At 39.3% G+C, this 24,627-nt stretch overlaps 1 long non-coding RNA gene across 1 annotated transcript; it reads left to right on the top strand.

Moving 5' to 3' along the window:
- The first annotated feature begins 17,830 nt into the window (after positions 1-17,830).
- On the top strand, positions 17,831-20,267 carry LOC128283732 (uncharacterized). The gene is made up of 2 exons (XR_008274140.1): positions 17,831-17,956; positions 19,978-20,267. It is a non-coding gene; the product is annotated as an uncharacterized LOC128283732 (long non-coding RNA).
- The last annotated feature ends 4,360 nt before the right edge of the window (positions 20,268-24,627 follow it).

The following is a 24,627-nucleotide window of genomic DNA, read 5'->3' as shown; positions in this document are numbered from 1 at the left end:
TACTGTCTTAATTGGCGCCTTCTCTATGTGTTTTCACATCTTTTTAGCAAATTTGAAGTGGCTACTTAGAATATTTTTTTATAAAAAAACAAATTGTATTTGCAATAAGAAATAGATACGCCAAAAGAGGTTAATTTCTTTCAAAGATAGAGTTGATAAAAAATAGAGGGAGGTAAAATAACACAAAACTATAATCTACAAAACTTTGGTATTGAATTTGATCAATCATGAATTTATTACCACGTTTCAAAAAAATCTCAATTTACCATTTATTTTTAAATAGGTTATGTAGCGACGTAAAAAATTTATGGATTCAGGTTGCTAAATTGTGGCGATTTATTGAAAAAAAGTTTGAAATTTGACGTTTGACTTTTGAAATAAACAGAGAGTCGCCACCGATCCTTTTTCCTAGGTGTGATCGGACACCTATTAGATCTCTTTAAAAACGAGGAAAAAGGCCGAGTTGAGGTCTACGTTAAAAATCAGAGAAAAATTAGGGTTCGGGAGTCGGTTACGCGCGAGGAAGGTATTAGCACCCTCGCGACGCCCAAAAATTGGTATCTCCTAAACACGTGTTGTCTTAATTTTCAAAAATACGAGTTTAACGTAAAATTTGATCGTAATCCGATTAAAAAAGACGAGAAATTTGGGTTATTCCGATGTTTGAGAAGGGTATATCGCTTTAACACGAGCCAATTGACGTTCACCCAACATAGCGATGAACTCGATGACTTAATGTTAAATCGGCATATTGCCTTGATTATTGAAATTAATTAGCGAAACGTGAATGGGATTTTGAAAATAATGTGAGACAAAGTTGATACGTAGTAAGAATAAATAAATGGAAGAGCTATAAATATATTTGAAACAAATAACAAGTATGACAGTAATATTGAAGGAAAATACTAACAATGCATGCAAGATTAAATGTGATATAGTATTAAATACAAGAACACAAAAAGAATACGATGAATATACACATGAAAATAATTGAGAGTATATATGTAAAATATGTATATGTAAATATTAATGGTATTAACAAGATGTATAAGATAATAAAATATATAACTAGTGATGTTAAATATATATTCATAATATTTACATATGTACACAAAATAAATACCGAGGAACACATGCATCTAAAGAACATATATACCAATATATATAACAATATTATGAAAGGAACTAAACAAATAATGCATAAGATTAAAACGAAGTTTTGAATAAAATTATTACCTATATACATATATAATAATAAAATGGATACATGAAATGACAGGAGAAATATACGTATGAATTTAGTATACAAGACTAACAATTGAATAGAATCATACACATGCACGGTATTAGAATGTATATACATACATAATAATAATGTTAGAACACCTATTAATAATATTACATAGATATATACACATATGTATAATAATGATGAAAATAATAATAATAATAGTGAAAATAAATAAGATAATAATAAATATAATAGTAAAAAGATAATACTATATGAAATGTGTATATATATAATAACATATATACGCTAACATGAATAATGATAATAATACTAATAATACTAATAAAATACGAAGAAGTATATATAATATAATAATAATATTAAAATACAATAATTAAAATAATATTATATATAAATATATACAATATTCACATGTAAAAGAAAAACGATACTAATATATAGTAATAATAATAATAATATAACAATAATCATATTAAATAAGGAAACAGAAAAGGACCAAAATGAACTAAAAACAAAGCTTTGGGGTGAATTTTTAAAAAAATTAAAGGGGAAGGGACCTATTTGAATGCGCTTGGAACGACGGGGGGCTTACAGCACAATTTTCCGGCGCATTTAAACGGTGTGTATCATAGGGGGACCAAATTGCGGAACGCAACAATCAACGGGGCCAATTTTAAAAAAAATATAAACTAAATTGTAAAACGCCTAAAAAGCGGAAGGGTCATTCGCGCAATTAGACCCTTCCGCAAAAACACGCGGATCCTAGCCCTGGAGCGGGTCGGGTAGACTCGACCCTGGGCCTAAACGGCGCCGTTTTATGTATTAAAGGGGGGGTCCAAAACGGTGTGTTTTGGACCCCTATATAAGCCAAATTTTTTTGCTTTTTTCATTTGAAACCGAAGAAAAAGAAAAAAAAGAGAAGGGGAAGGAGAGAAAAGAGGGAGCGGGGAAAGAAGAGAGGGAGGGGAGCTCTACCACTGGGGTTGGCCACCGGACGGGCGCCGAGGTCCGCCGAATGATACATGCTATCACCACGCATGTGGCTGGAAAGGTAAAAAATTGTTTTTTTTTATTTATTTATAATATTGTCTATATATATATATGTGTGAATGTACTAGAGTCTAGGAAAAAGAAAGCCAATAAAAAGAAAGAATGATTCGGTAATGTGAAAGAGAATAGGTTTTTTCACCTTTTTCTTTGATCTGGGTTTTGATAATGTTCGATACTGATCTATTGTTGTTCCTAAAAACCCCTGTGTGTGTTCTCTGCTTATTGTTTTAAAACTATCGAAAAACCGAACAAAAGAACCCCGTTTATTGATTTCCTTTTCGACTTTATAGTCGGTTACAAAAGAATATTTTTTTTGGTCTCTGCTATTGCTTGCTGCCTCTGCTTTTGTTTTGCTTCTGTTGTTTTTGCAGGGCATGGAGGACCGGGGCGTGCGTGGGGAGTGGTGTACCAGGGTATGGGGCTAGTGTCGAGGAAAGTGGGCGTGGTGGCAAGACATGGAGAATCGCGCTGAAACCCTAGGGTTTCGGCTTTCCAAAATTTTTAGAGTTTGGGCCTATCGGGCTTTCTTGTTTTGGGTTGGTATTAGGCTTTAGGTACTTTGGGCCTAGATTTGTAATGGTTTATTTAATTATTGGGTTTTGGGCTGAATGGGTTTTTGTTGTTTGGGTTAGTTAAGGTTAGTTGGGTTTTGGTGTATTGGGTTTTGGGTTTGGCCCAAAATTGGCTGTCTGTTGCCCTCTTTGCTCATTGTCGTGTAACAGAATGGAGCAAAGACATAATGAAAGGCCAATTTTGCACGGTTTCTTTGGGTCTTGACTTCATTGGTGCTCTTCCAGTTCAAGATAATCTCCTTCCAAATCCAATCGTATCTTGTAGTTTTGGTTCAATCCATTGTATCTTCGACATATGCCTTGCATCTTCGATCTCCTCTTTAATTGTATGAGATTTTGGGGCTTCGATCCGCTTCACTTGTAGCTTCAAAAGATAAGATCTACGGCTTCAATCTGCTCTTCTATTGCTTCATTGAGATGAGATTTGTGGTCTTCTTTAGTAACTTTAGAAAGGCAAGATCTGATATCCTCGACCAACTCCACTGCAACTTCAGGGAGACAAAATTTGGTACTTTCAATCGGCTCCAATCTTTATTCTTGACTCGGTATATGATCTTGAGTTCAACTCGTTTCTCACAGTATGAATTGACTCTTAGCGCGTCCTGAGGCTCAACTCACCTCTCGCTCTCGCAACATGTGTTAATAATTTGAAAAGTAGATTTCGAAAAACGAAAATTGAAGGCTCAACTCGCCTCGCAATATGAGTTGATCTTTGAAAAATTAAAAAATAGAAATTGAAAATAGAAGTTAAAAGACTCAACTCACCTCTCGCAATTTGAATTGACTTTTGAAAATAGAATTTGAAAATACCTTAGCGTGCCGCGAGGCTCAACTCACTTCTCGCAATATGAGTTGATTTTTGAAACATAAATTGAAATTACCTCAACGTGTCTTGAGGCTCAACTCACCTCTCGCAATATGAGCTGATTTTCTTGGAAAACATGAATTAAAAAGCAGAAATTGAAAATACCTCAGCGTGCCCTGAGGCTCAACTCACTTCTCGCAATACGAGTTGATTTTTGAAACATACATTGAAATTACCTCAACGTGTCTTGAGGCTCAACTCACCTCTCGCAATATGAGCTAATTTTCTTGGAAAACATGAATTAAAAAGCAGAAATTGAAAATACCTCAGCGTGCCCTGAGGCTCTACTCACTTCTCGCAATATGAGTTGATTTTTGAAAAACAAAATTGAAGGACGAAATTGGACATCAAAATATCAAAACCGTCATTTGGTAGAATTCAAGTGTCTTTTCATTTGATTCAATGCGACTCTCATTCCGATTTCTTGCTCATTGAGTACTGTATATGCCATGCATGATGTTATCATGATATGCACATGTTTGTCTTAAATGCCTTTATGTCTACATGATTATGCAGTGCTCCTTAAGTATGTTTGTCGTTTGTCCTTTTTTGTCTCGATTCTTGTGATGGTCCACATTTATTACTTCGGCTCTTTACTTTCTCTTTACGCCATGTACACGTCTTCAAGCTTCACGAGTAATCGACGTTTCTCAGATGTCACTCTTTTGCCCCTTATTAAACTTGGTTATTGCTTTGAGGCTCTTTATCAAATTTTCATCCAGGTAATGCTTATCATTTCTTATGTTTAGAGTATGTCATTTCACCATTTATCATTAAATAAACACATAATGAGATGCATGAAAATGGTCAGGTAGGGAGAAAAAGGATATCTCATATTCCTTTATTTCAAATGTGGCAAACAAAGAGAGTTAACTGATGAAAGTACAAAAAATGTCAAAAAGAAAGAAAGGGTCGTATTCAACGGATACAAATGCTCTAGATATTCAACACATGAACTCTTCCACATTCCTCAATCAATAATCTTTCCGAGCATGGCTTCTTGCATAGAAGATTTCAAGCTTTCAAAGATGCTTCAAATACTGTAGTCTCACTGTTTGTCGTACAACTTAAAACGCCTTGCCTTATAAGCCGAATATTTGCTTCATTAGAACGCCCTCTTGGGTTTTCATCCTAATCTTTTATGTCTAACCAAAGCGCCCTTTTCGGGTTTTCGCTCTAATCCCTTTCTCTTTTTTTTTTTTTGCCCTTTTCGGGTTTTCATCTCAAGCATAATATTTCTTCACTGCATCTGAGTTCACTGGATTCGACAACTCTTTCCCATCCATCTCGGCAAGGATCAAAGCTCCTCCTGAGAATGCCTTTTTTACGACATACGGTCCTTCCCAGTTTGGTGCCCATTTCCCTCGCAGATCTTTTTGTATTGGGAGAATTTTTCTCAGCACGAGTTCTCCTTCGTGGAATTCTCTTGGCTGTACCTTCTTGTCATGGGATGCGATCATTCTCTTTTGGTACATTTTCCCGTGACAAATTGCCTTTAGACGTTTTTCTTCAATGAGGTTCAACTGATCATATCTAGCTCGAATCCATTCTGCTTCTTCTAACTCTGATTCCATCAATACTCGCAGAGAGGGGATCTCAACCTCGATGGGTAGCACAGCTTCCATTCCATAGACTAGAGAGAAAGGAGTTGCTCCCGTAGATGTTCATACAGATGTGCGATATGCAAACAAAGCAAATGGAAGTTTCGTGCCAATCTTTATATGTCTCAGTCATTTTCCCAATGATCCTCTTGATGTTCTTGTTAGCTGCCTCAACAGACCCGTTCATCTTTGGGCGATAGGGCGAGGAATTATGATGCTTTATTTTGAATTGCTCGCACATTTCTTTCATCATCTTATTGTTCAGATTCGTGGCATTATCTGAAATGATTCTTTCAGGCAAACCATACCGGCAAATGATTTCCTTTTTCAAAAACTTGCAAACTGCGGTCTTCGTCACATTGGCAAGCGAAGCTTCTATCCATTTTGTGAAGTAATCGATAACCACAAAATGAATCGATGTCCATTTGATGCTTTTGGAGAAATTGGCCCTATAACATCCATGCCCCACATAGAAAAAGGCCACGGAGAAGTCATGATGTGAAAGGCGAAGGGCTACATGAATTTTATCGCCATAGATTTGACATTTGTGGCATTTTCCGCAAAACTAATACGCCGCTTTCCATCGTCAACCAAGAGTAACCGAGTCTCATAATCTTTCCGCCATATCGAAACCATTGGCATGTGTCCCATGATTCCTTCATGGACATCTTCAAGTATCTTTCTGGCTTTGACATCATCCACGCATCTTAAAAGTATTTGATCCTTTCCCCTTTTATATAGGATATCCCCATCAAGAACGAATCCTGCTGCCATTCTTCTGATTGTTCTTTTGTCGTTCTCATTTGCTTGTTCGGGATAGCTTTGATTCTTGATATACTCTAGGATATCGTAGAACCATAGTCGTCCGTCTGCCTCTTTCTCAATGCTACAACAGTGTGCAGGGACCTCGTATATGCTCATTTTGAGGGGCATTATTTCTGCTTCTTTACTTGCTTTGAACATTGAAGCCAAAGTGGCCAAGGCATCCGCCAGTTGGTTCTCTTCTCGTGGGAAGTAATGAAAAGTTATTTCTTTGAATTCCTTTATTAATCCAGCCACTAAATTGCTGTACTTAATCAATTTTGAGTCCCTCACTTCCCACTCTCCACGGATTTGGTAAATCACTAGGGCTGAGTCTCCGTATACCTCCAAGATCTCGATGTTTCGCTCGATAGCTGCACGAAGCCCCATGATACAGGCCTCATATTCTGCGATATTATTGGTACAGAAGAAGTTCAGTCTTGCGGTGAACGGATAATGATTCCCGTCTGGTGATACCAGGATTACTCCAATTCCATGCCCTAACGCATTCGACGCACCATCAAAGCACATCTTCCATGGCCTCTCTTTTGATGACTCGGATTCTATTTCTGAGATGCACATTAAGTCTTCGTCTGGGAAATCGAATCTTAAAGGCTCATATTCTTCTGTTGTTCGAGTTGCTAGAAAATCAGCTATTGCGCTTCCTTTTATCGACTTCTGACATACATAGGCAATGTCATATTCTGAGAGGAGAATCTGCCATCGCGCCATTCTTCCTGATAGTGCCGGCGATTCCATCATGTATTTTATCGGGTCCAGCTTTGAAATCAACCATATCGTATGGTACAATATGTATTGTCTAAGTCTCCGAGCTACCCAAACCAGGGCACAACAATATTTCTCAATGGACGAATATTTTGCCTCATGTTCAGTGAACTTTTTTTGAGGTAGTAGATCGCTTTTCTTTCTTTCCCGACTCGTCGTGTTGCCCCAAGATACAACCCATTGAACTTTCGAACACGTCAAATACAAAATCAATGGTCTTCCGGAGTTGGCGGTACTAACCTTTGGAGGATCGGACAAATATTGTTTTATCTTATCAAAGGCCATCGGCATTCCTCGTTCCATTCTCCGGGTTATGTTTCGAAGAAGCGAAAGATTGGGTCGCATTGGTTGGTAAGTTGAGCGATAAATCGGGCGATGTAGTTTAATCTCCTAAAATCCTCTAACTTCCTTTTGCGTATGCGGAGGTGGTAATTCTTGGATGGCTTTTATTTTATCCGGATCAACCTCAATACCTCTTTTATCGACAATGAAGCCTAGCAACTTTCCCGAGGTAGCCCCGAATGTACATTTGGTGGATTAAGCTTTAGTGAAACTTTCTCACCTCTCGAACAACTTCTTGAGGTTCACCACATGCTCTTCTTCCCTGGATTTAGCAATCATGCCGTCGACGTAGACCTCTATTTCTTTGTGCATCATGTCATGGAATAACGTTACCATAGCCCTCGATATGTTGCCCCAAGATTCTTTAACCCGAATGGCATCACCTTGTAGCGTAACGTTCCCCACATTGTTATGAAGGTAGTTTTCTCAATATCCTCGGGGCCATCTTGATCCGATTATACCCCGAGAATCCGTCCATGAAAGAAAACAATGAATGTTTTTTGTGTTGTCCACCAACGTGTCAATATGTGGCAAGGAAAATTATCTTTTGGGCTTGCTCGATTCAGTCGCGATAATCCACGCACATTCGTACTTTTCCATCTTTCTTTGGTACCGGACTATGTTAGCCACCCATTCGGATATTTGGAGGATTGTAGGAAGCCGCGTCAAACCGCTTTTGACTTCCTCTTTTATCTTCAACAACATTTGGTCTCATCCGTCTTAATTTTTCTTTGGATGGGCTTGCATTCGGCTTTAATGGAGCTTATGGACCACTAAATCTTCATCTAGCCCCGGCATGTCCTGGTATGACCATGCGAAAACATCTTTGTATTCATGGAGTAAAGTGATCAAACTATGCCCGGTACTCTCTGAAATAGAAGTCCCAATCTTCACTTCTTGTTTCCTCTCTTGATTGCCCAAATTTCTTGTCTCCACAGATTCTTCATGAGGCGAATCTGTTTATCCTCTTGCTCCACCATTCTTAACAATTCAGAGACGAGACATAATCTTGACATTTTCTTGACTTCAAATTCTCCTAAGCAAACAACCTTCTCAAAATCGATTTCAAGATTCAGAAGCGGGCTTATTCATGTCGTCAATATCTGAGCACCTGAAAGTTGAAATGGAAAAGGAAGCTATAGGGGGACATCAAGTATCGGAAACAACAAATAAAATGTTATGTCATGGTAATGAGGCAAACGTAAAGACAGGCTATGAAATGAGAAAATGATCATGAAATTAGTGATAACGCGAAAAATCATGACAAAATGCATCTTCATCGATATTCATTTAAATGATAAAGAGCGAATGCAAGCTCTTACAAAAGAATTCTATTATATCTAAGGACACAATAGAAGGTTAATGTTTAGCATTACTCTGAAGACTTATAAACTACAAGAAGCTCCTCAGTAGTCCAATTGTTCAACATAAAACCAGGAGGGCAAAGGCGTATCCTCGAGACATCTTTACTTGCACCAGCTTCTTTGTCGATGACACTTATATCGACATTCAAAACCCCTTTCAATTAACTTGACATGTTTCGTAGATCATCTTGTCCAGGGTACAACATTCCCGCAGATGTAAATGTTTTTGACAAACGAGGGTACTCTATCGGTTCCCATTCTGGTTCTCGGCCTAAAGTTCTTGCAATTCTTCTCTCTTGATCCTTCTTCCACTGTCTTCTTCTTTGACGCATGTCGTGGAACCCCAAACCATATCGGGCCTTGTGGTACACCGGCTTTAAAGCCCTAACTATTCCTTGTAGATGTCTCCCTAAACCTCTTCTCGACGAGCTCCTCTTCCTCTGATCAACTTGACACCCATTCGGTATTTTTTGACAGTTTGGCATCGAAATTTTGTTTCCTTCAACGATGAAAGTGGCATTGACGAATTCGAGGGATCGAAGGAACATTCCACCGCATCCTTGCTTACTTCCGGTATGGCGATCAGCGAGAGATAGATGCGACAATGTCTTCTTCACCCTCGATTGTGACCAAACGACCATCCATGATAAATTTCAACTTTTGATGGAGGGATGATGGAACCGCTCCAAGCAGAATGGATCCAAGGTCTTCCCAAAAGGCAATTATAAGAGGTGTAATGTCCATGACTTGAACTCGACCTCATAAATGTAATGGCCCACTTCCAAAGGGATTTCGATCTTTCCCATGACTTGGCGCCTCGTCCGTCGAATGCCCTTACCATGGAATGACAGGCCTTAAGTAGGACAAATCCATCAGATTCGGAAAGCGTGGCCAATGGCATGACGTTTAATCTTGACCCATTATCGATGAGTACGTTTGGTATTATGTAGCCCTTGCGTGAGTCGTGATATGCGCGCTTTCACCGAGCCTCTACCATTTGGCGTATCTCATCATCACTAAAAGAGATGAAATTGTCCGCATTCGATTGTTTACCCATCTATCAAGCTTTTCGACAGATATGTTGTTGGCCACATAAGCTTGATTTAACACCTTCAATAAAGCATTCGATGTGGCTCAATTTAACAAGAGAGATAGAACCGAGATTCGTCTTTGGTCGCTTGCTCAATTGTTCCACCACACTATACTCGATGTGCTTAATAAATTTCAAGAATTCTTGAGCTTCTTCCTCATTCACAGGCTTTTTAGTTTCTTGCACGGGTGGAATTTCTTGCTCGACCTCGATTTCGTGCATCACTGCTTTCCCTTTTTGTTTCGAGTCACTACTTTTCTTTACCGGTTCGACTTCTTTCGAATAACAACGCCCACTGCGGGTAAAATGACCTACTGCCCCAATGTCTTCAGTTGTGGCTTCGGGCTTTTCTCCTTCAGGTGCGATGATATTGACATTGTACTTCCACGGTACTGCTTTATTGTCCTCATAAGGGAAAGGAGATGGTACTTCGATTATCATTTTTGGTTTTACCAGCTCTTTCTTCGTGTCGTAATAAATTACCAATGGTCGATCAGCACTATAAAGGGGCCCTGATGATTGGCTATCAGAGACGCATACTTCTCTTTCGTTGACATCCTCCCTCATGTTAAGGACCTTGATCTCGTTATTATCCATCCGGTCTTGAAGTAACCTTTTAAAGTCCTCACATGACTGAATGTCATGTCCAACACTCCCATGAAAATTGAAAAAACTTTGACCTTCTTCTCCGAAAATTCTATCAGAGTGACTGAGCAATCCTTTCTTAACCAATATCTCCCAGATTTTCTGCAGAGGCGTCCTTATTTCTGAAACACATCTTCTGTCCTTCCATTCATCCTCTTTCCCCACTGTGCTCACATTTCCTTCGGTGTGGTTGGGGAACGGGTTCCCCGTGGCATTACTGGCACTATCGAATCGTAGGATACCCGCGTCAATGAGTCCTTGAACTCTTCTTTTGAAATCCAGACAGTTCTCAGTAGAGTGCCCCTGGTTTCCTGCATGGTATGCGCAACTAGCGTTTGGATCGTACCATTTCGGATATGGAGGTTTAAGGGGTGCCATGTAATGGGGAGATATTAATTGCTTCTCCAGAAGTTTTGGGTACAGTTCCCCATATGATACAGGAATAGGGGTGAATTGCTGTCTCTCAGGATTGGGTCTTGTTGGTCTTGGTTCATTTCTGGGTTGGCTTTGAGTGGGTAGAGTGTTTTGTGGAAATGTGGTGACGGGCCTTTGGTTATTCATGGCGTATACAGGGTAGGACGGATGTGGTACTTGGTAGTAAGGTGTTTGAGGAGGGTAATGGAAATTCGGGGGTAGATAATTTTGAGGTCGGGGTTGGTTAGAATACGAATTGGGAACGTAACGACTCCCAGTTCCCACCATGTGGGCTTCTGGCTCTTTCTTCCTTACGGGTGCTGCTTTTCTTAAGCCTTCTGATCCTTCCATTCTGCCGCTCTTGACGGCATTCTCTATGAGTTCACCAGATATTACGATATCCGAAAAATCCTTCGTAGCACTTCCCACCAGCTTGTCATAGAACGGTGCTTTCAGAGTATTGATGAAAAGGACTGTTATCTCAGTCTTAGTCAGTGGAGGCTCCACTTGGGCCGAGATATCTCTCCATCTTTGCGCATATTGTCTAAAGGATTCTGCTGGTTTCTTCTCCATCATTTGCAAGGTCATACTGTCTGGCACCATCTCCGATACATGCTTGTACTGATCGCAAAATGCTGACGCCAAGTCCTTCCAAGATCGAATCTTTCTCTACTAAGTTGATTGTACCACCGAGAGTGACCTGTTAGACTATCTTGAAAGCAATGTATGAGTAGTTTATCCTCGTTCACATAACCAGTCATTTTTCGACAAAACATGACCAGATGCGCCTTTGGACATCTTGTCCCATCATACTTCTCAAAATCAGGCACTTTAAACTTTGGGGGCAAAATCAGATCAGGTACCAAACTAAGCTCTTTGGCACCTAGTGTGGAGAAGACTTCAGTGCCTTCTATCGCTTTGAGTCTTTCCTCTAGACTCCTATATTTTGCGTCATGGTTATCCGATTTCAACTTGGCTACCTCTGCTGGGTCATCCAGATTTGGAACTAGTGGGTCAGCAGGACTAGCCCCTAGGTTTGACGCGAATATTCCTTCCCCCAAATTAGTGGGTGGAGCAGGTGGCACAGGTCGATGTTCCAAGCCAGTGGGTTCCCTTGAGTATACCCTCTTTGTGTTGTATATGCGAGTGGTGGAGTGAATCCTGGGGGATAGAGTGGATCCTGATCGTGGTGAATTCTTGATCGAGATTCTTCAATGCCAGGGCTCCGCATAGGTCCTTTTCCTTTAACTAGAGCTGACATCATCTCCATCATTTTGGCCATTTGATCTCTTTGCTCGAGTGATTCCTCTCGAGATCTCATCATTAGGTCTCTCGTCTCTTGTTGCGATTTGGCGATTGCTCTTGTAATTCTTTTGAGTCCTTTCCATCCTTTCAATTCTCTCATTGAATTCACTTCCATCACTCTAGCTTGTCGGTAGCGTTTTATATCGATGACGTGGTTCCGATCTTGTGGTATTACAACTGCGAATTATATATTTTGTCTTCAAATGACCGAGTATGGGATATGCAATGTATGGATGAATGCATGAATGAATGTACGAATGTCAAAATGTTAATATGTTAATTATGTAAGGAATGCAAAAAATTGGTGTTAATTTCAAGGTAGCCCCATATTTAGGCATTTCATTGATCAACATAGCCTATTACACAAAGTTTCCATTTTTCAACGGTTACACAAATTTCCTAGCCACATTGCCTTGTTTCTTTACTTGCTCTAAAACTCGATATGTTCGATCTTTGGCTCGGAGGGAATTGGTAACTGAGAACTTCGGCTTCATCTGATAATTGAACAATTTGCATAGCTGCTTTGCGAATTTCATTGATCAAGAAGTCGAGTTGCATTTCTCTTTCTTTGAGAGATCCTTCATACGCGTGAATGTCCCTATCGTACTGCTCACTCTTTTCTTCTAGAGCCTTCAGGAGGCTATCTAATTGTTGTTGATGAGATTGCAGCATATTTTCTAGATCTCGTGTTTTCCTTTTTAATTCTTGATGTTCAGACTGACTTTTTGCCAATTCTGCAGTCGCTATTTCATACTTGGCGTTCTTCCTTCTTAACTCTATCAAAGCGCGCGCAGCCTTTTCCTCCTCTTTCTTTGCTTTTCCCTTCCAAAACTCCATTCCTCCCTTGATATTGCTAATTTCTTCCTTCCATTCTGCTGTCGACTTGCCCAACCCGCTATTCTTTATAGTGTTTCTTAATTTCTTGTTTTCCAAATGAAGGTCCCTTAAGTCGTTTCTCACAATCTCGGCTTCTCTTTGTACCTTTTCAGTTCTGGATCTTTCAACCTGAATTTCAATCTTCAGTTGATAGTTTTCTTCTTGAAGGGCACTAAGGTCTCGAGACATCTTGGCCTTTTCTCGCTCGAATTCTTGTCTTGCCATTTCTAGCTCAGACGGCATTTCCTTCGAGAAAGGATTCTGGATGGGGTGGTTTGTTGTCGAGATTTTTGACTATTTACCCGTTGCTTCCTCCATACGTTGTAATCTTGGGTAAGGGTATCAGCATACAAGGCTAATTCCATGAAATGAATTTCCTTCCAAGACTTTGCGATGTCTCGGACTCTCTTCATATATCCTTCACCCGTGAAAGCGAACTCGAATCGTGCTAATCCTCCATTATGGGAGGAATTGTCGCCAAGAAAATTGCCTTTGAACCAATAGCGGAGCATATCCAACTCCTCCCCATAACCCAAGTAAAGGTACCCAATCTTGGCTTCCACATTTGTACAAAGAATCAAGGACGGATCCGTGGTGCTCTCCATGTTATATCCTCTGCTTGAAGGTTCGAAAGATCGATACCCAATGTTGCTCAAGTGACTTCCTTCTACCATTCTTTCTTGAGGAAAGCTTCTAGCGGGGAGAATGTTTTAGAAAACATATGGAATGGAGTGCGCTCTACCTTCCGAAGTGACTCAAAATCCAAACATTGAGTAATCACAAGATCCGATAAATCGTCCCTCCCTTTTCTTCGACAACTACTCGGGGACCGAAGGTTTCGGCTAGGATGGTTGGGACAGGTTGATTCCTTGTTTTAACCTTTCAAGAAATCAACTATCGCCACTTCGAGATGTCCGAGAACCTTTGGGAAAATAACCGGACCATAAATGGCCAAAGCGAATAGATTTACCCTTTTCAAAGATGTCGGGATGGTTCGAGTCAAATCTCGTAGGGAGGACCATGGAATGCAAATGGTTTCGTTCTTCTTCTTCATCTGCTTTTCAGCCCATGCATCGGTCATGTCATCGGTCTCACTAACTTTTTCTTGAAGGTCATCGGCTTAGGCTCCTTCACATATATTTTGCGAATTGTACATTGTCGATGCGGAGTAAAGCAAAGATACTCTTCTATGGTCGGAGTCATGTCTTCTTGATTGAAGGTGAAACACTGATAAGCTGGGTCCCAGAACCGAACCATGGCTTGAATCAACTGTTCGCTCACACGGATGGTGATCAGGTGAGCTATATCTCCATACCTCTCAGTGAAAATGTCTCTAGTGTCTGAATCCCACTGATTCCAAATTTGAACCAAATCTTCGAGGTTATTTTAGCGAACATTCACAGTTATTTGTTCGGGCAAATTGGCAGCACACCTTTCCACAAGACTATCCCCCTTGTCCCTCTGAGTTTTTAGAGACCAGTCCCGCACCACGGCATTCTTCTCGGTGATTTGTGTAATTGACTCCTCCATCAGAAACTCGTTTTTTGGCAACCAACCTTTAATCAACACCTTCCTAATATGATGCCTATGATGCATGATGAAAATAAAAACAAACAAACTTGGTTAGTAAACACAACAAATATAATTTGAAAAATAAACTAAACTACCCGATCCAATTATTTTGCATAAATAGTGTAAATGAAAGGCATTTTCCCCGTGTACTTATTTTGGTGACTATTAGCGGACAGAGGTTCGGCATGGCTCTAATTGGATAGCTCGTATGGTTCATTATATGTAGTCTCGGTTCTAGACAGGTACTCGAATTGCTCGTACTATCATCTGCTAAGATTAGCACGAAGCCTCAGTCATAACCCATCACAGGCTCACGAGTTAAATTCGAGGGATTACATTTACTTATGCCTATACGGAGGGACAAGTTAACTCACGAAAGCATAAGTCATATGTAACCCGAAAGTATTCACTAGCCTGTGCGGAGGGACGAGTTAACTCACGAAGGCGTAGCGTTTACTTTCACCTAAACGGATGGAGCCCGGGTAGAGAGCTCATGTTATGCGAAAATGCAAGTGCACGGTATGTGGGGAAAAACTTCATAAACCGTTGCGTTTTACTTAAAAAACTAAACCGAAATTAAAACCATAAAAATTGAAAGCAAAAAAACAACCAAATAAGTAAGTTAGAAGAAATATTTACAACACGATAGAAATGCATGAATTTTGAAAATGAGATTTTCGGATCACGACCAAATATTTACTTTGAACAAGGAAATTTGAAAGTTTTGACAAAACGTGTTTAATTCCAGACACGACTCTCAAAAAAAAAAGGGTCCCCAGTGGAGTCGCCAGCTGTAGCGACGTAAAAAATTTATGGATTCGGGTCGCTAAATTGTGGCGATTTATTGAAAAAAAGTTTAAAATTTGACGTTTGACTTTTGAAATAAACAGGGAGTCGCCACCGATCCTTTTTCCTAGGTGTGATCGGACACCTATTAGATCTCTTTAAAAACGAGGAAAAAGGCCGAGTTGAGGTCTACGTTAAAAATCAGAGAAAAATTAGGGTTCGGGAGTCGGTTACGCGCGAGGAAGGTATTAGCACCCTCGCGACGCCCAAAAATTGGTATCTCCTAAACACGTGTTGTCTTAATTTTCAAAAATACGAGTTTAACGTAAAATTTGATCGTAATCCGATTAAAAAAGACGAGAAATTTGGGTTATTCCGATGTTTGAGAAGGGTATATCGCTTTAACACGAGCCAATTGACGTTCACCCAACATAGCGATGAACTCGATGACTTAATGTTAAATCGGCATATTGCCTTGATTATTGAAATTAATTAGCGAAACGTGAATGGGATTTTGAAAATAATGTGAGACAAAGTTGATACGTAGTAAGAATAAATAAATGGAAGAGCTATAAATATATTTGAAACAAATAACAAGTATGACAAGAATATTGAAGGAAAACACTAACAATGCATGCAAGATTAAATGTGATATAGTATTAAATACAATAACACAAAAAGAATACGATGAATATACACATGAAAATAATTGAGAGTATATATGTAAAATATGTATATGTAAATATTAATGGTATTAACAAGATGTATAAGATAATAAAAATATATAACTAGTGATGTTAAATATATATTCATAATATTTACATATGTACACAAAATAAATACCGAGGAACACATGCATCTAAAGAACATATATACCAATATATATAACAATATCATGAAAGGGAACTAAACAAATAATGCATAAGATTAAAACGAAGTTTTGAATAAAATTATTACCTATATACATATATAATAATAAAATGGATACATGAAATGACAGGAGAAATATACGTATGAATTTAGTATACAAGACTAACAATTGAATAGAATCATACACATGCACGGTATTAGAATGTATATACATACATAATAATAATGTTAGAACACCTATTAATAATATTACATAGATATATACACATATGTATAATAATGATGAAAATAATAATAATAATAGTGAAAATAAATAAGATAATAATAAATATAATAGTAAAAAGATAATACTATATGAAATGTGTATATATATATAATAACATATATACGCTAACATGAATAATGATAATAATACTAATAATACTAATAAAATACGAAGAAGTATATATAATATAATAATAATATTAAAATACAATAATTAAAATAATATTATATATAAATATATACAATATTCACATGTAAAAGAAAAACGTATACTAATATATAGTAATAATAATAATAATATAACAATAATCATATTAAATAAGGAAACAGGAAAAGGACCAAAAATGAACTAAAAACAAAGCTTTGGGGCGAATTTTTAAAAAAATTAAAGGGGAAGGGACCTATTTGAATGCGCTTGGAACGACGGGGGGCTTACAGCGCAATTTTCCGGCACATTTAAACGGTGTGTATCATAGGGGGACCAAATTGCGGAACGCAACAATCAACGGGGCCAATTTTAAAAAAAATATAAACTAAATTGTAAACGCCTAAAAAGCGGAAGGGTCATTCGCAATTAGACCCTTCCAAAAACACGCGGATCCTAGCCCTGGAGCGGGTCGGGTCGACTCGACCCTGGGCCTAAACGGTGCCGTTTTATGTATTAAAGGGGGGGTCCAAAACGGTGCGTTTTGGACCCCTATATAAGCCAAATTTTTTGCTTTTTCATTTGAAACGAAGAAAAGAAAAAAAGAGAAGGGAAGGAGAGAAAAGAGGGAGCGGGAAAGAAGAGAGGGAGGGGAGCTCGGCCACGGCAGTGGATCACCGGGGACTGCGGAGGTCCACAACACCGGCGCCACTGTAACGCCCAATTTTGGGAATTCGTGAATGTTGGCATAGTTTTAATTATGTTTGTGGGCCTCTAGAAGGCCCAAGCTTAAGATAGAACCCGTAATTTTAGTTAATTTTTGTTCCATAAGAAAAAGGAGTGAAATTATGAAATAGGACTTATGTGAAAATGTTTGAAAATGCTATAGGCTAAATTGAGGTGGCCAAATAAATAGGAGCGCAAAATAGGAGGATTTGCATGACAAACCTCCCATTTTACATGAAGTGGCTAGCCATCATGTTGTTGTAGACAATATGAGTACTTGATATCCATAATTTATGGTACAAATTGATACAAATTGATAATAGGTTAGGTAAATGTTTCATAATAATAGGTTAGGTAAATGTTTCATAATAATAGGTTAGGTAAGTGTTCCATGATAATAGATTAGGTAAATGTTCCATGATAATAGGTTAGGTAAATGTTTCATGATAAGAATTTCATGTCTTTTGTATTAAAGAATTAAATGGATGAAATATGAAGTTTTATTAAAAGAAAAGGGGTGAAAAGAACAAAGTTTTGTCCATCTTTGTTCATCATAGCTGAAAGTTAGAGAAGAGAAAAGAGAGGAGAAAGCTCTTGAGTATTTGGTCATTAGGAGGAGGAAAATTGAAGGTAAGTTCTTGGTACCTTGCTTCTATCTTGAGGTTCATGAGTTCTTCTTGATTCTACCTTAACTCTTGAAGTATATTTTGATTTTTAGTTGTGTTGTGAGCATTTGGTCATGAATTAAAATGAAGGAAATGGTTGTTGTTTCATGTTCTTTTGATGAAAATGGAAGATATCTGAAGTTGAGCCAAACAAATAAGCATGCATGTGCCTTAGATGCTAAAGGAAAATCGGCTAATATGTTGTGCTTTAAAATGATGAAATGGAGATTATGCTTAAGTAAAAATCATAGATATGTGATGATTGATTGGTGATATACATGTTTAAATAACATGCATGCAAGATAGGTGTATGAAAGAGTGATTTGGTAATAAATCTGCTTGGGACAGCAGCAGTAACGTGACTTTGGAAAATCACCATAAATTGTGGGAGATGAATTAGAAGCTTAATAAATTATGTAATTAAAGCTTAATGAGTCTAGTTTCAAATGGAATAAACGAGAACATATTTTGAATTCTGTACAATGAGAAATTTGATTCGTAATGAAGTGTGGTCAGATTAGTCAAACAGTGAAACATGGGAAACTTTGAGAAAAATCTGGTATTGATTGGCTAAACCAAAAATTCTGAAAATTTTATGGATAGAAGATATATGAGTCTATTTTCAAGGAAAATTAACGGAACTTGATTTGGAGTTTCGTAGCTCCAGTTATAAATAATTTAGTGACTATTGCTCAGGAAGACAGCTTGCAGTGAAATTATGATTATGTGGTAAACATTGACAAAAATTTGTTAATGAGTTGCTTAAGTAACAGAAAGAAAAGCAACGACTGGAGTGGGAGAGTCAGAGTCGAAAAGAGGTTGATTTCTTATAAGCTTACTATGATCTGTAGGTGTGGTTGGCGAATATTGTAAGGGGTTAATACGTAGTTTGTATTTGAATAGTTAGATTAACGTGTTAGTAATCCAATTGTAGGCGGTTCGTGTGTGGATCTCGTCAAGATATCGTCGCAAAATGTGTGTAACTAACACCTCTTTCTTAGTCTAGATCGGCAAAAGTCGAAAAGCGAAATGCCGAAAACCGTATTTTGTAGATTTGCGAAAAGCGAATGCTCGTGAGGTAAATCGATTAATGTTTTTGGTAAGTTACAATGTTTGGACCGCAAAGTGCATGATTTACGTGCCCTCAATATTTTTGGGCTTAATGGGCCAAAATTGGAATGATGGGCCAACGGCCCAATTCGGTAAGAACCCTCGATGCGTGATTACGTTAGTACGTGAAAAGTAAGAATATGCATGAAAAACCACGAAAGTAGCTAAATTACTATAATACCCTTATGTATGGAAAATTATCGTTATACCCCTAGGTGCAAAATTACCAAATACCCCTAGGGTTAAATTGACCTAAATGCATGTTTGATTGTTGTTATTTCTTGCATGCCATGTTGTTATTATATGATGCATGGATGGGATATTGACGGAGGAAGTATCGAAAGTGGCTTGTCCACGTCTTGGAGGCTTTGCCTCAATTTATTGATAATCGAGCAAACAAGGTCGCAATGTGGAGTGTTGAAATTTGGGTGGGTTGAGCTATTCCCACATGGAGTGTATGGCTGGTACGGTGGAGTGTAGTGGTTGGTGGGTTGAGTAGTCTCCCAAATGGGCTTGCATATGTTTCTTGATGTTGCATGTATTTTGAAATGGGCCTATGGGACATATCGTTATCTGAATAAGGGCTAAGGCCCGCTTTATTGTAATTTGAAAAGGGCTCGCCCAGACCACCACTATTACCCAAATGGGCTTGCATATGTTATTGATGTTGCATGTATTTTGAAATGGGCCTATGGGCCATATCATTATCTGAATAAGGGCTAAGGCCCGTTTATTGTAATCAAAAGGGCTCGGCCCAAGACCACTCATTACTGAATGGGCTTAGGCCCAATGGGCTTGAGTGACTTGGACTTTGAATGGGTTTTCCTTACACACTGAGTTTCCCCAAACTCACCCCTTTTATTTTCATCCACGCAGGAAATCCCCAACCATAGTGGGCTTGGAGCTGTGAGGGAATTCGGAGTGGCCACCCGTTCTGAAAGTTTGATTTTCTTCTGGTGAACTGGATATCCTTTTAATTACGTTTGAGGTTTTGGGCTTTTAAATGTAATAAGGCCGCTTATTTATTTTTTATGGTTTTAATATGTATTACTAAGATAGGTATTACTTATTTTAACTGTTGAAACTGGATAGCTTTAGGGCGCGTTTTCAAAAACAACAGTTGATTTCAAAATAACACGACAACAAGCAAAGCTTCCGCAATGAAAGTATTTTCCAAAATTAATCACTTTTCCTAAAAATGACTTAATCAAATCGGTTTCCTAGAAATATCCATGACGTTAAGGTGTGGCAATGGTAGTATGCATGTCTAGGATTGGATCCAAAGGAGCTTGGTACTTAGCAATCCGATGGACTCACCACCTCTTTTCCGGTTTCCTACACGGTGCATGACTTCCATTCACTTTAACCCTTAATGAATTAATCTTTTGAACATTAAGTACGATTTTCGGACTTAGAATGGATTTTTTAACGTTTTGATGTGGCATCTTGGATCCACCATAACTTCGGGCCGGGTTTGGGGTGCTACATTTAGTGGTATCGAGCCTAGGTTGCAACTACTCGGCTATGGAATGGGTTTACAAAAAACAAAATTTTCGAAAACGAAAATTTTATAAAGAATCTGAAAAACTCGATTTTCAAAATTTAGTCTTTAGAAGGTGGCATTCAATCTCCTACCAAGTCTGTAAGTATTACTCGAACTCTTTGAATATTTTCTGAATTATCTGTCGTACTAAAATCCTACTAGGATACTCTAGATAGGATGATCTGAAACCATAGAAAAATCGATAAGAGATCAAATCGTAGCTAGACTTCGATTCTGCGAAAACAAACCCTGAACTACTGTCTGATTTATAAAACATCTGTAATAAACACTGGAATATTAATTGATGCATAAAAATTCGTAATCAAGATAATACGATATGAGTACAAGAGGCCGTGGACGGAGCCGAGGAAGCGCCGAGCGAGATCTTCGTCTCGAGACATATCTTGGCGGTGGATGCACCGGTACCACTGGCAACAGAGGTAGAGTCTCATGGGCGGTGCGAGGATGATGCCTCACAGGCAATACTGTGTTCTGAAAGGGTTGCTGAGCAAGTTCAGCAACGAAATTCGAGGATCTATGTCGAATAACTTCGGACTAACGAACAGAGATCTTTAAGAGCATGTCGGTATAGCCTCGAATGTGGCGGAATATTGGTTGGAGGCCACAGAACGGATTATGGACAACTTGGACCGCTTCGAGGAGATTGTGAATGGGGTATCTGTACTAAGTCCCTTGGGTCACTTTCGGTCGGGGTAGACAAAGCGTATAGGAATGTACCCTTAGAAACTCAAGGTAGGATTTTCCCGGAGATCCGATGGAGTTACTGCTCGAGAGTTTGATCTCATTTTAGGAATGGGTGGCTTGTTAAGCATAAGGCGACTGGATTGTGCTACTAAACGAATGGTGTTAAGAACTACAAAGGATGAGGAGGTTATGGTGATAGGTGAGAGAATGGATTATTTGTCCAATGTGGTGTCGGCATTAAGAGCCGAAAAGTGGATTCGAAAAGGTTGTGAGCCTAATTGGTATTTGTAAGTCGGTTGAAAGAGGAGGGATGACGATGGATAAGGTTAGAACCGTAAAGGAGTTCCAAGATGTTTTTCGGAAGAGCTTGGGATTGCCTCCGAATCGAGAAGTTGAGTTTGGAATAGACTTGTTGCTCGGAATGACGCCTTTGTGTCTATCGCACCGTATAGGATGGCACCAAGGAGTTAGTAGAGTTAAATGCTCAAATTCAAGAGTTGTTGGATAGGGGCTTCATTAGGCCAAGCGTGTCTCTATGGGGAGCACCGTGCTATTTGTGAAGAAAAGGACGGACAATGCGCATGTGCATCGATTACGCCATTGAACAAACCGACGATAAAGAACAAATACCCTCCGTCAAGGATTGATGATTTATTTGACCAACTTAGAGGAGCTTTGGTATTTTCCAAGATTGACCTTCGATCTGGATACCATCGATTAAGGGTAAAGGAAGTGGATATTCATAAGACAACATTCGGGACTCGATATGGTCATTACGAAGTTTCGTTATGCCGTTTGGGTTGACGAACGCACCGCCGCTTTCATGGATCTAATGAATCGAGTGTTCCAACCTTACTTGGACCGATTCGTGGTAGTTTTCATCGATGATATTCGTATACTCGAAACCGAGGAGAAACATGAGGAGCATCTACGTATTATGCTGCAAGTGCTGAGAGAGAAGGAACTGTATGCAAAGTTTAGTAAGTGTGAATTTTGGTTGCGAGAAGTGGCTTTTCTAGGTCATGTGGTTTCTGCTGAAGGAATTAGAGTGGATCCTCGAAAAATTGAGGCGCTTCTAGGATGGAAGCCACCAAAATCGATGATCGGAAATTCGAGTTTTCGGGTTTGGCGTGCTATTACCGAAGGTTTGTAGAAGGATTTTCTCATCATTCGCACCATTGATTTAAATCATAAGGAAAGGGGTAGCATTTATCTGGACTGAGAGTCAGCAAAAAGCTTTTGACCATTTGAAAAAGGTATTGACTGAAGCACCAGTGTTGATTCAACCGGAGTCTGGGAAGGACTTCACTGTGTACAGCGATGCGTCACATGTGGGGTTAGGATGTGTACTGATGCAAGAGGGTAAGGTGGTCGCTATGCTTCCCGACGCCTTAAGTCTCATGAAGCGAACTACCCTACGCACGACTTAGAGCTAGCAGCGGTGATCTTTGCGTTGAAAATCTGGAGACATTACTTATATGGAGAAAAGTGTATCATATACACAGACCATAAGAGCCTAAAGTATCTGTTAACTCAGAAGGAGTTAAACCTTAGGCAACGAAGGTGGGTAGAGTTGCTTAAGGATTACGATCGTTCGATTGAGCACCACCTGTAAGGCTAACGTGGTGGGCGCGCGTTGAGTCGAAGGGTTGTTTCGATTTGAGAGCCTTGTTTGCACGTTTGAGTCTGTTTGATGATGAAAGTCTGTTAGCGTAATTGCAAGTGATGCCTATTTGGACCTGAACAAATTAAAGAAAAAGCAGTTGAAGGATAACTCGTTGATTCTTCTTGGTTTGACAAGTTGAGAAGGGTGAGAATGAGGATTTTGGATTGAATACTGAAGGAGTTTTATGCTTCCGAGGAAGAATTTGTGTTCCGAAGGACTCTGACTTGAGAAAGTCAATATTGAAGGAAGCTCATGGAGGACTTTGTGCCATGCATCCCGGAGGGAATAAGTTGTATCACGACTTGCGAGAACTGTCTTGGTGGCACAGGCTTAAACGAGAAGTAACAGAGTTCGTGGGAAATGTCGACATGCCGCAAGTGAAAGCTGAACATCAATTTCCTTCTGGATTACTGCAACCGGTGAAAATTCCATTGTGGAAGTGGGAGAGAGTCACTATGGACTTTGTGAGTGGGCTACCTTTGACACCCACCAAGAAAGATTCTGTGTGGGTAGTGGTGGATAGGTTAACAAAATCTGCCCATTTCATACCAGTTCGTACTGATTACTCCCTGCAAAAGTTGGCTAGGTTGTATGTGGCAGAGATAGTACGACTACATGGAGTGCCAGTGTCGATTATTTCCGACCGAGACCCTAGGTTTACATCTCGGTTCTGGAAGAAGTTGCAGGAGGCATTGGGTACACGTTTGGATTTCAGTACTGCCTTTCACCCACAAACAGATGGACAGTCGGAGAGGGTTATTCAGATTTTGGAGGATATGTTAAGGGGTTGTATCATCAATTTTCGTGGGAGTTGGGAGGACTACTTGCCATTGGCGGAGTTTGCATACAATAACAGCTACCAAGCAAGTATTCAGATGGCTCCATATGAGGCACTTTATGGGCGGAGATGTCGTACGCCTACGTGTTGGACAGAGTTGGGTGAACGGCAAGTGCTTGGACCGGAGTTGGTGGTACATACTGAAAGTAAGGTTAAGTTGATAAGAGATCGATTAAAGAGGCATCGATGAGATGTAAGTCGTATGCGGACCTAAAGCGCAAAGAGATAGAGTTCGCGGTTGGGGATATGGTTTTTTTTAAAGGTTTCACCTTGGAAAAAGATCTTGAGATTCGGCAAGAAAGGCAAATTGAGTCTGCGGTTTATAGGGCCTTATCGAGTTCTTAAACGAGTAGGGCCAGTAGCGTATCAGTTAGAGTTACCACCGAGTTAGAGCAGAATCCATGACGTTTTCATGTGTCTATGTTAAGACAATATCGATCGGATCCTCACATGTTGTGCCAGAGAGGAGATTGAAGTAAGGACTGATTTGACCTTTGAGGAAGAACCCATACAAATTTTAGATCGAGAGGTTAAAGTTCTAAGAAGGAAGTCGGTTCCGTTGGTAAAAGTACTGTGGCGTAATCATGGGAGGAATAAGCTACTTGGGAATCGAGAAGAGACCATGCGTCAACAATACCCTCAACTATTTGGATCGAGTAAATTTCGAGGCGAAATTTCTTTAAGGGGTAGAGTTGTAACGCCCAATTTTTGGGAATTCGTGAATGTTGGCATAGGTTTAATTATGTTTGTGGGCCTCTAGAAGGCCCAAGCTTA

This window comes from Gossypium arboreum, chromosome 11, assembly GCF_025698485.1.
Source record: "Gossypium arboreum isolate Shixiya-1 chromosome 11, ASM2569848v2, whole genome shotgun sequence".
Lineage (NCBI taxonomy): Eukaryota > Viridiplantae > Streptophyta > Magnoliopsida > Malvales > Malvaceae > Gossypium > Gossypium arboreum.
Note: the sequence above shows the minus strand (reverse complement) of the source record. Positions and strands in the feature narration are given on the sequence as shown.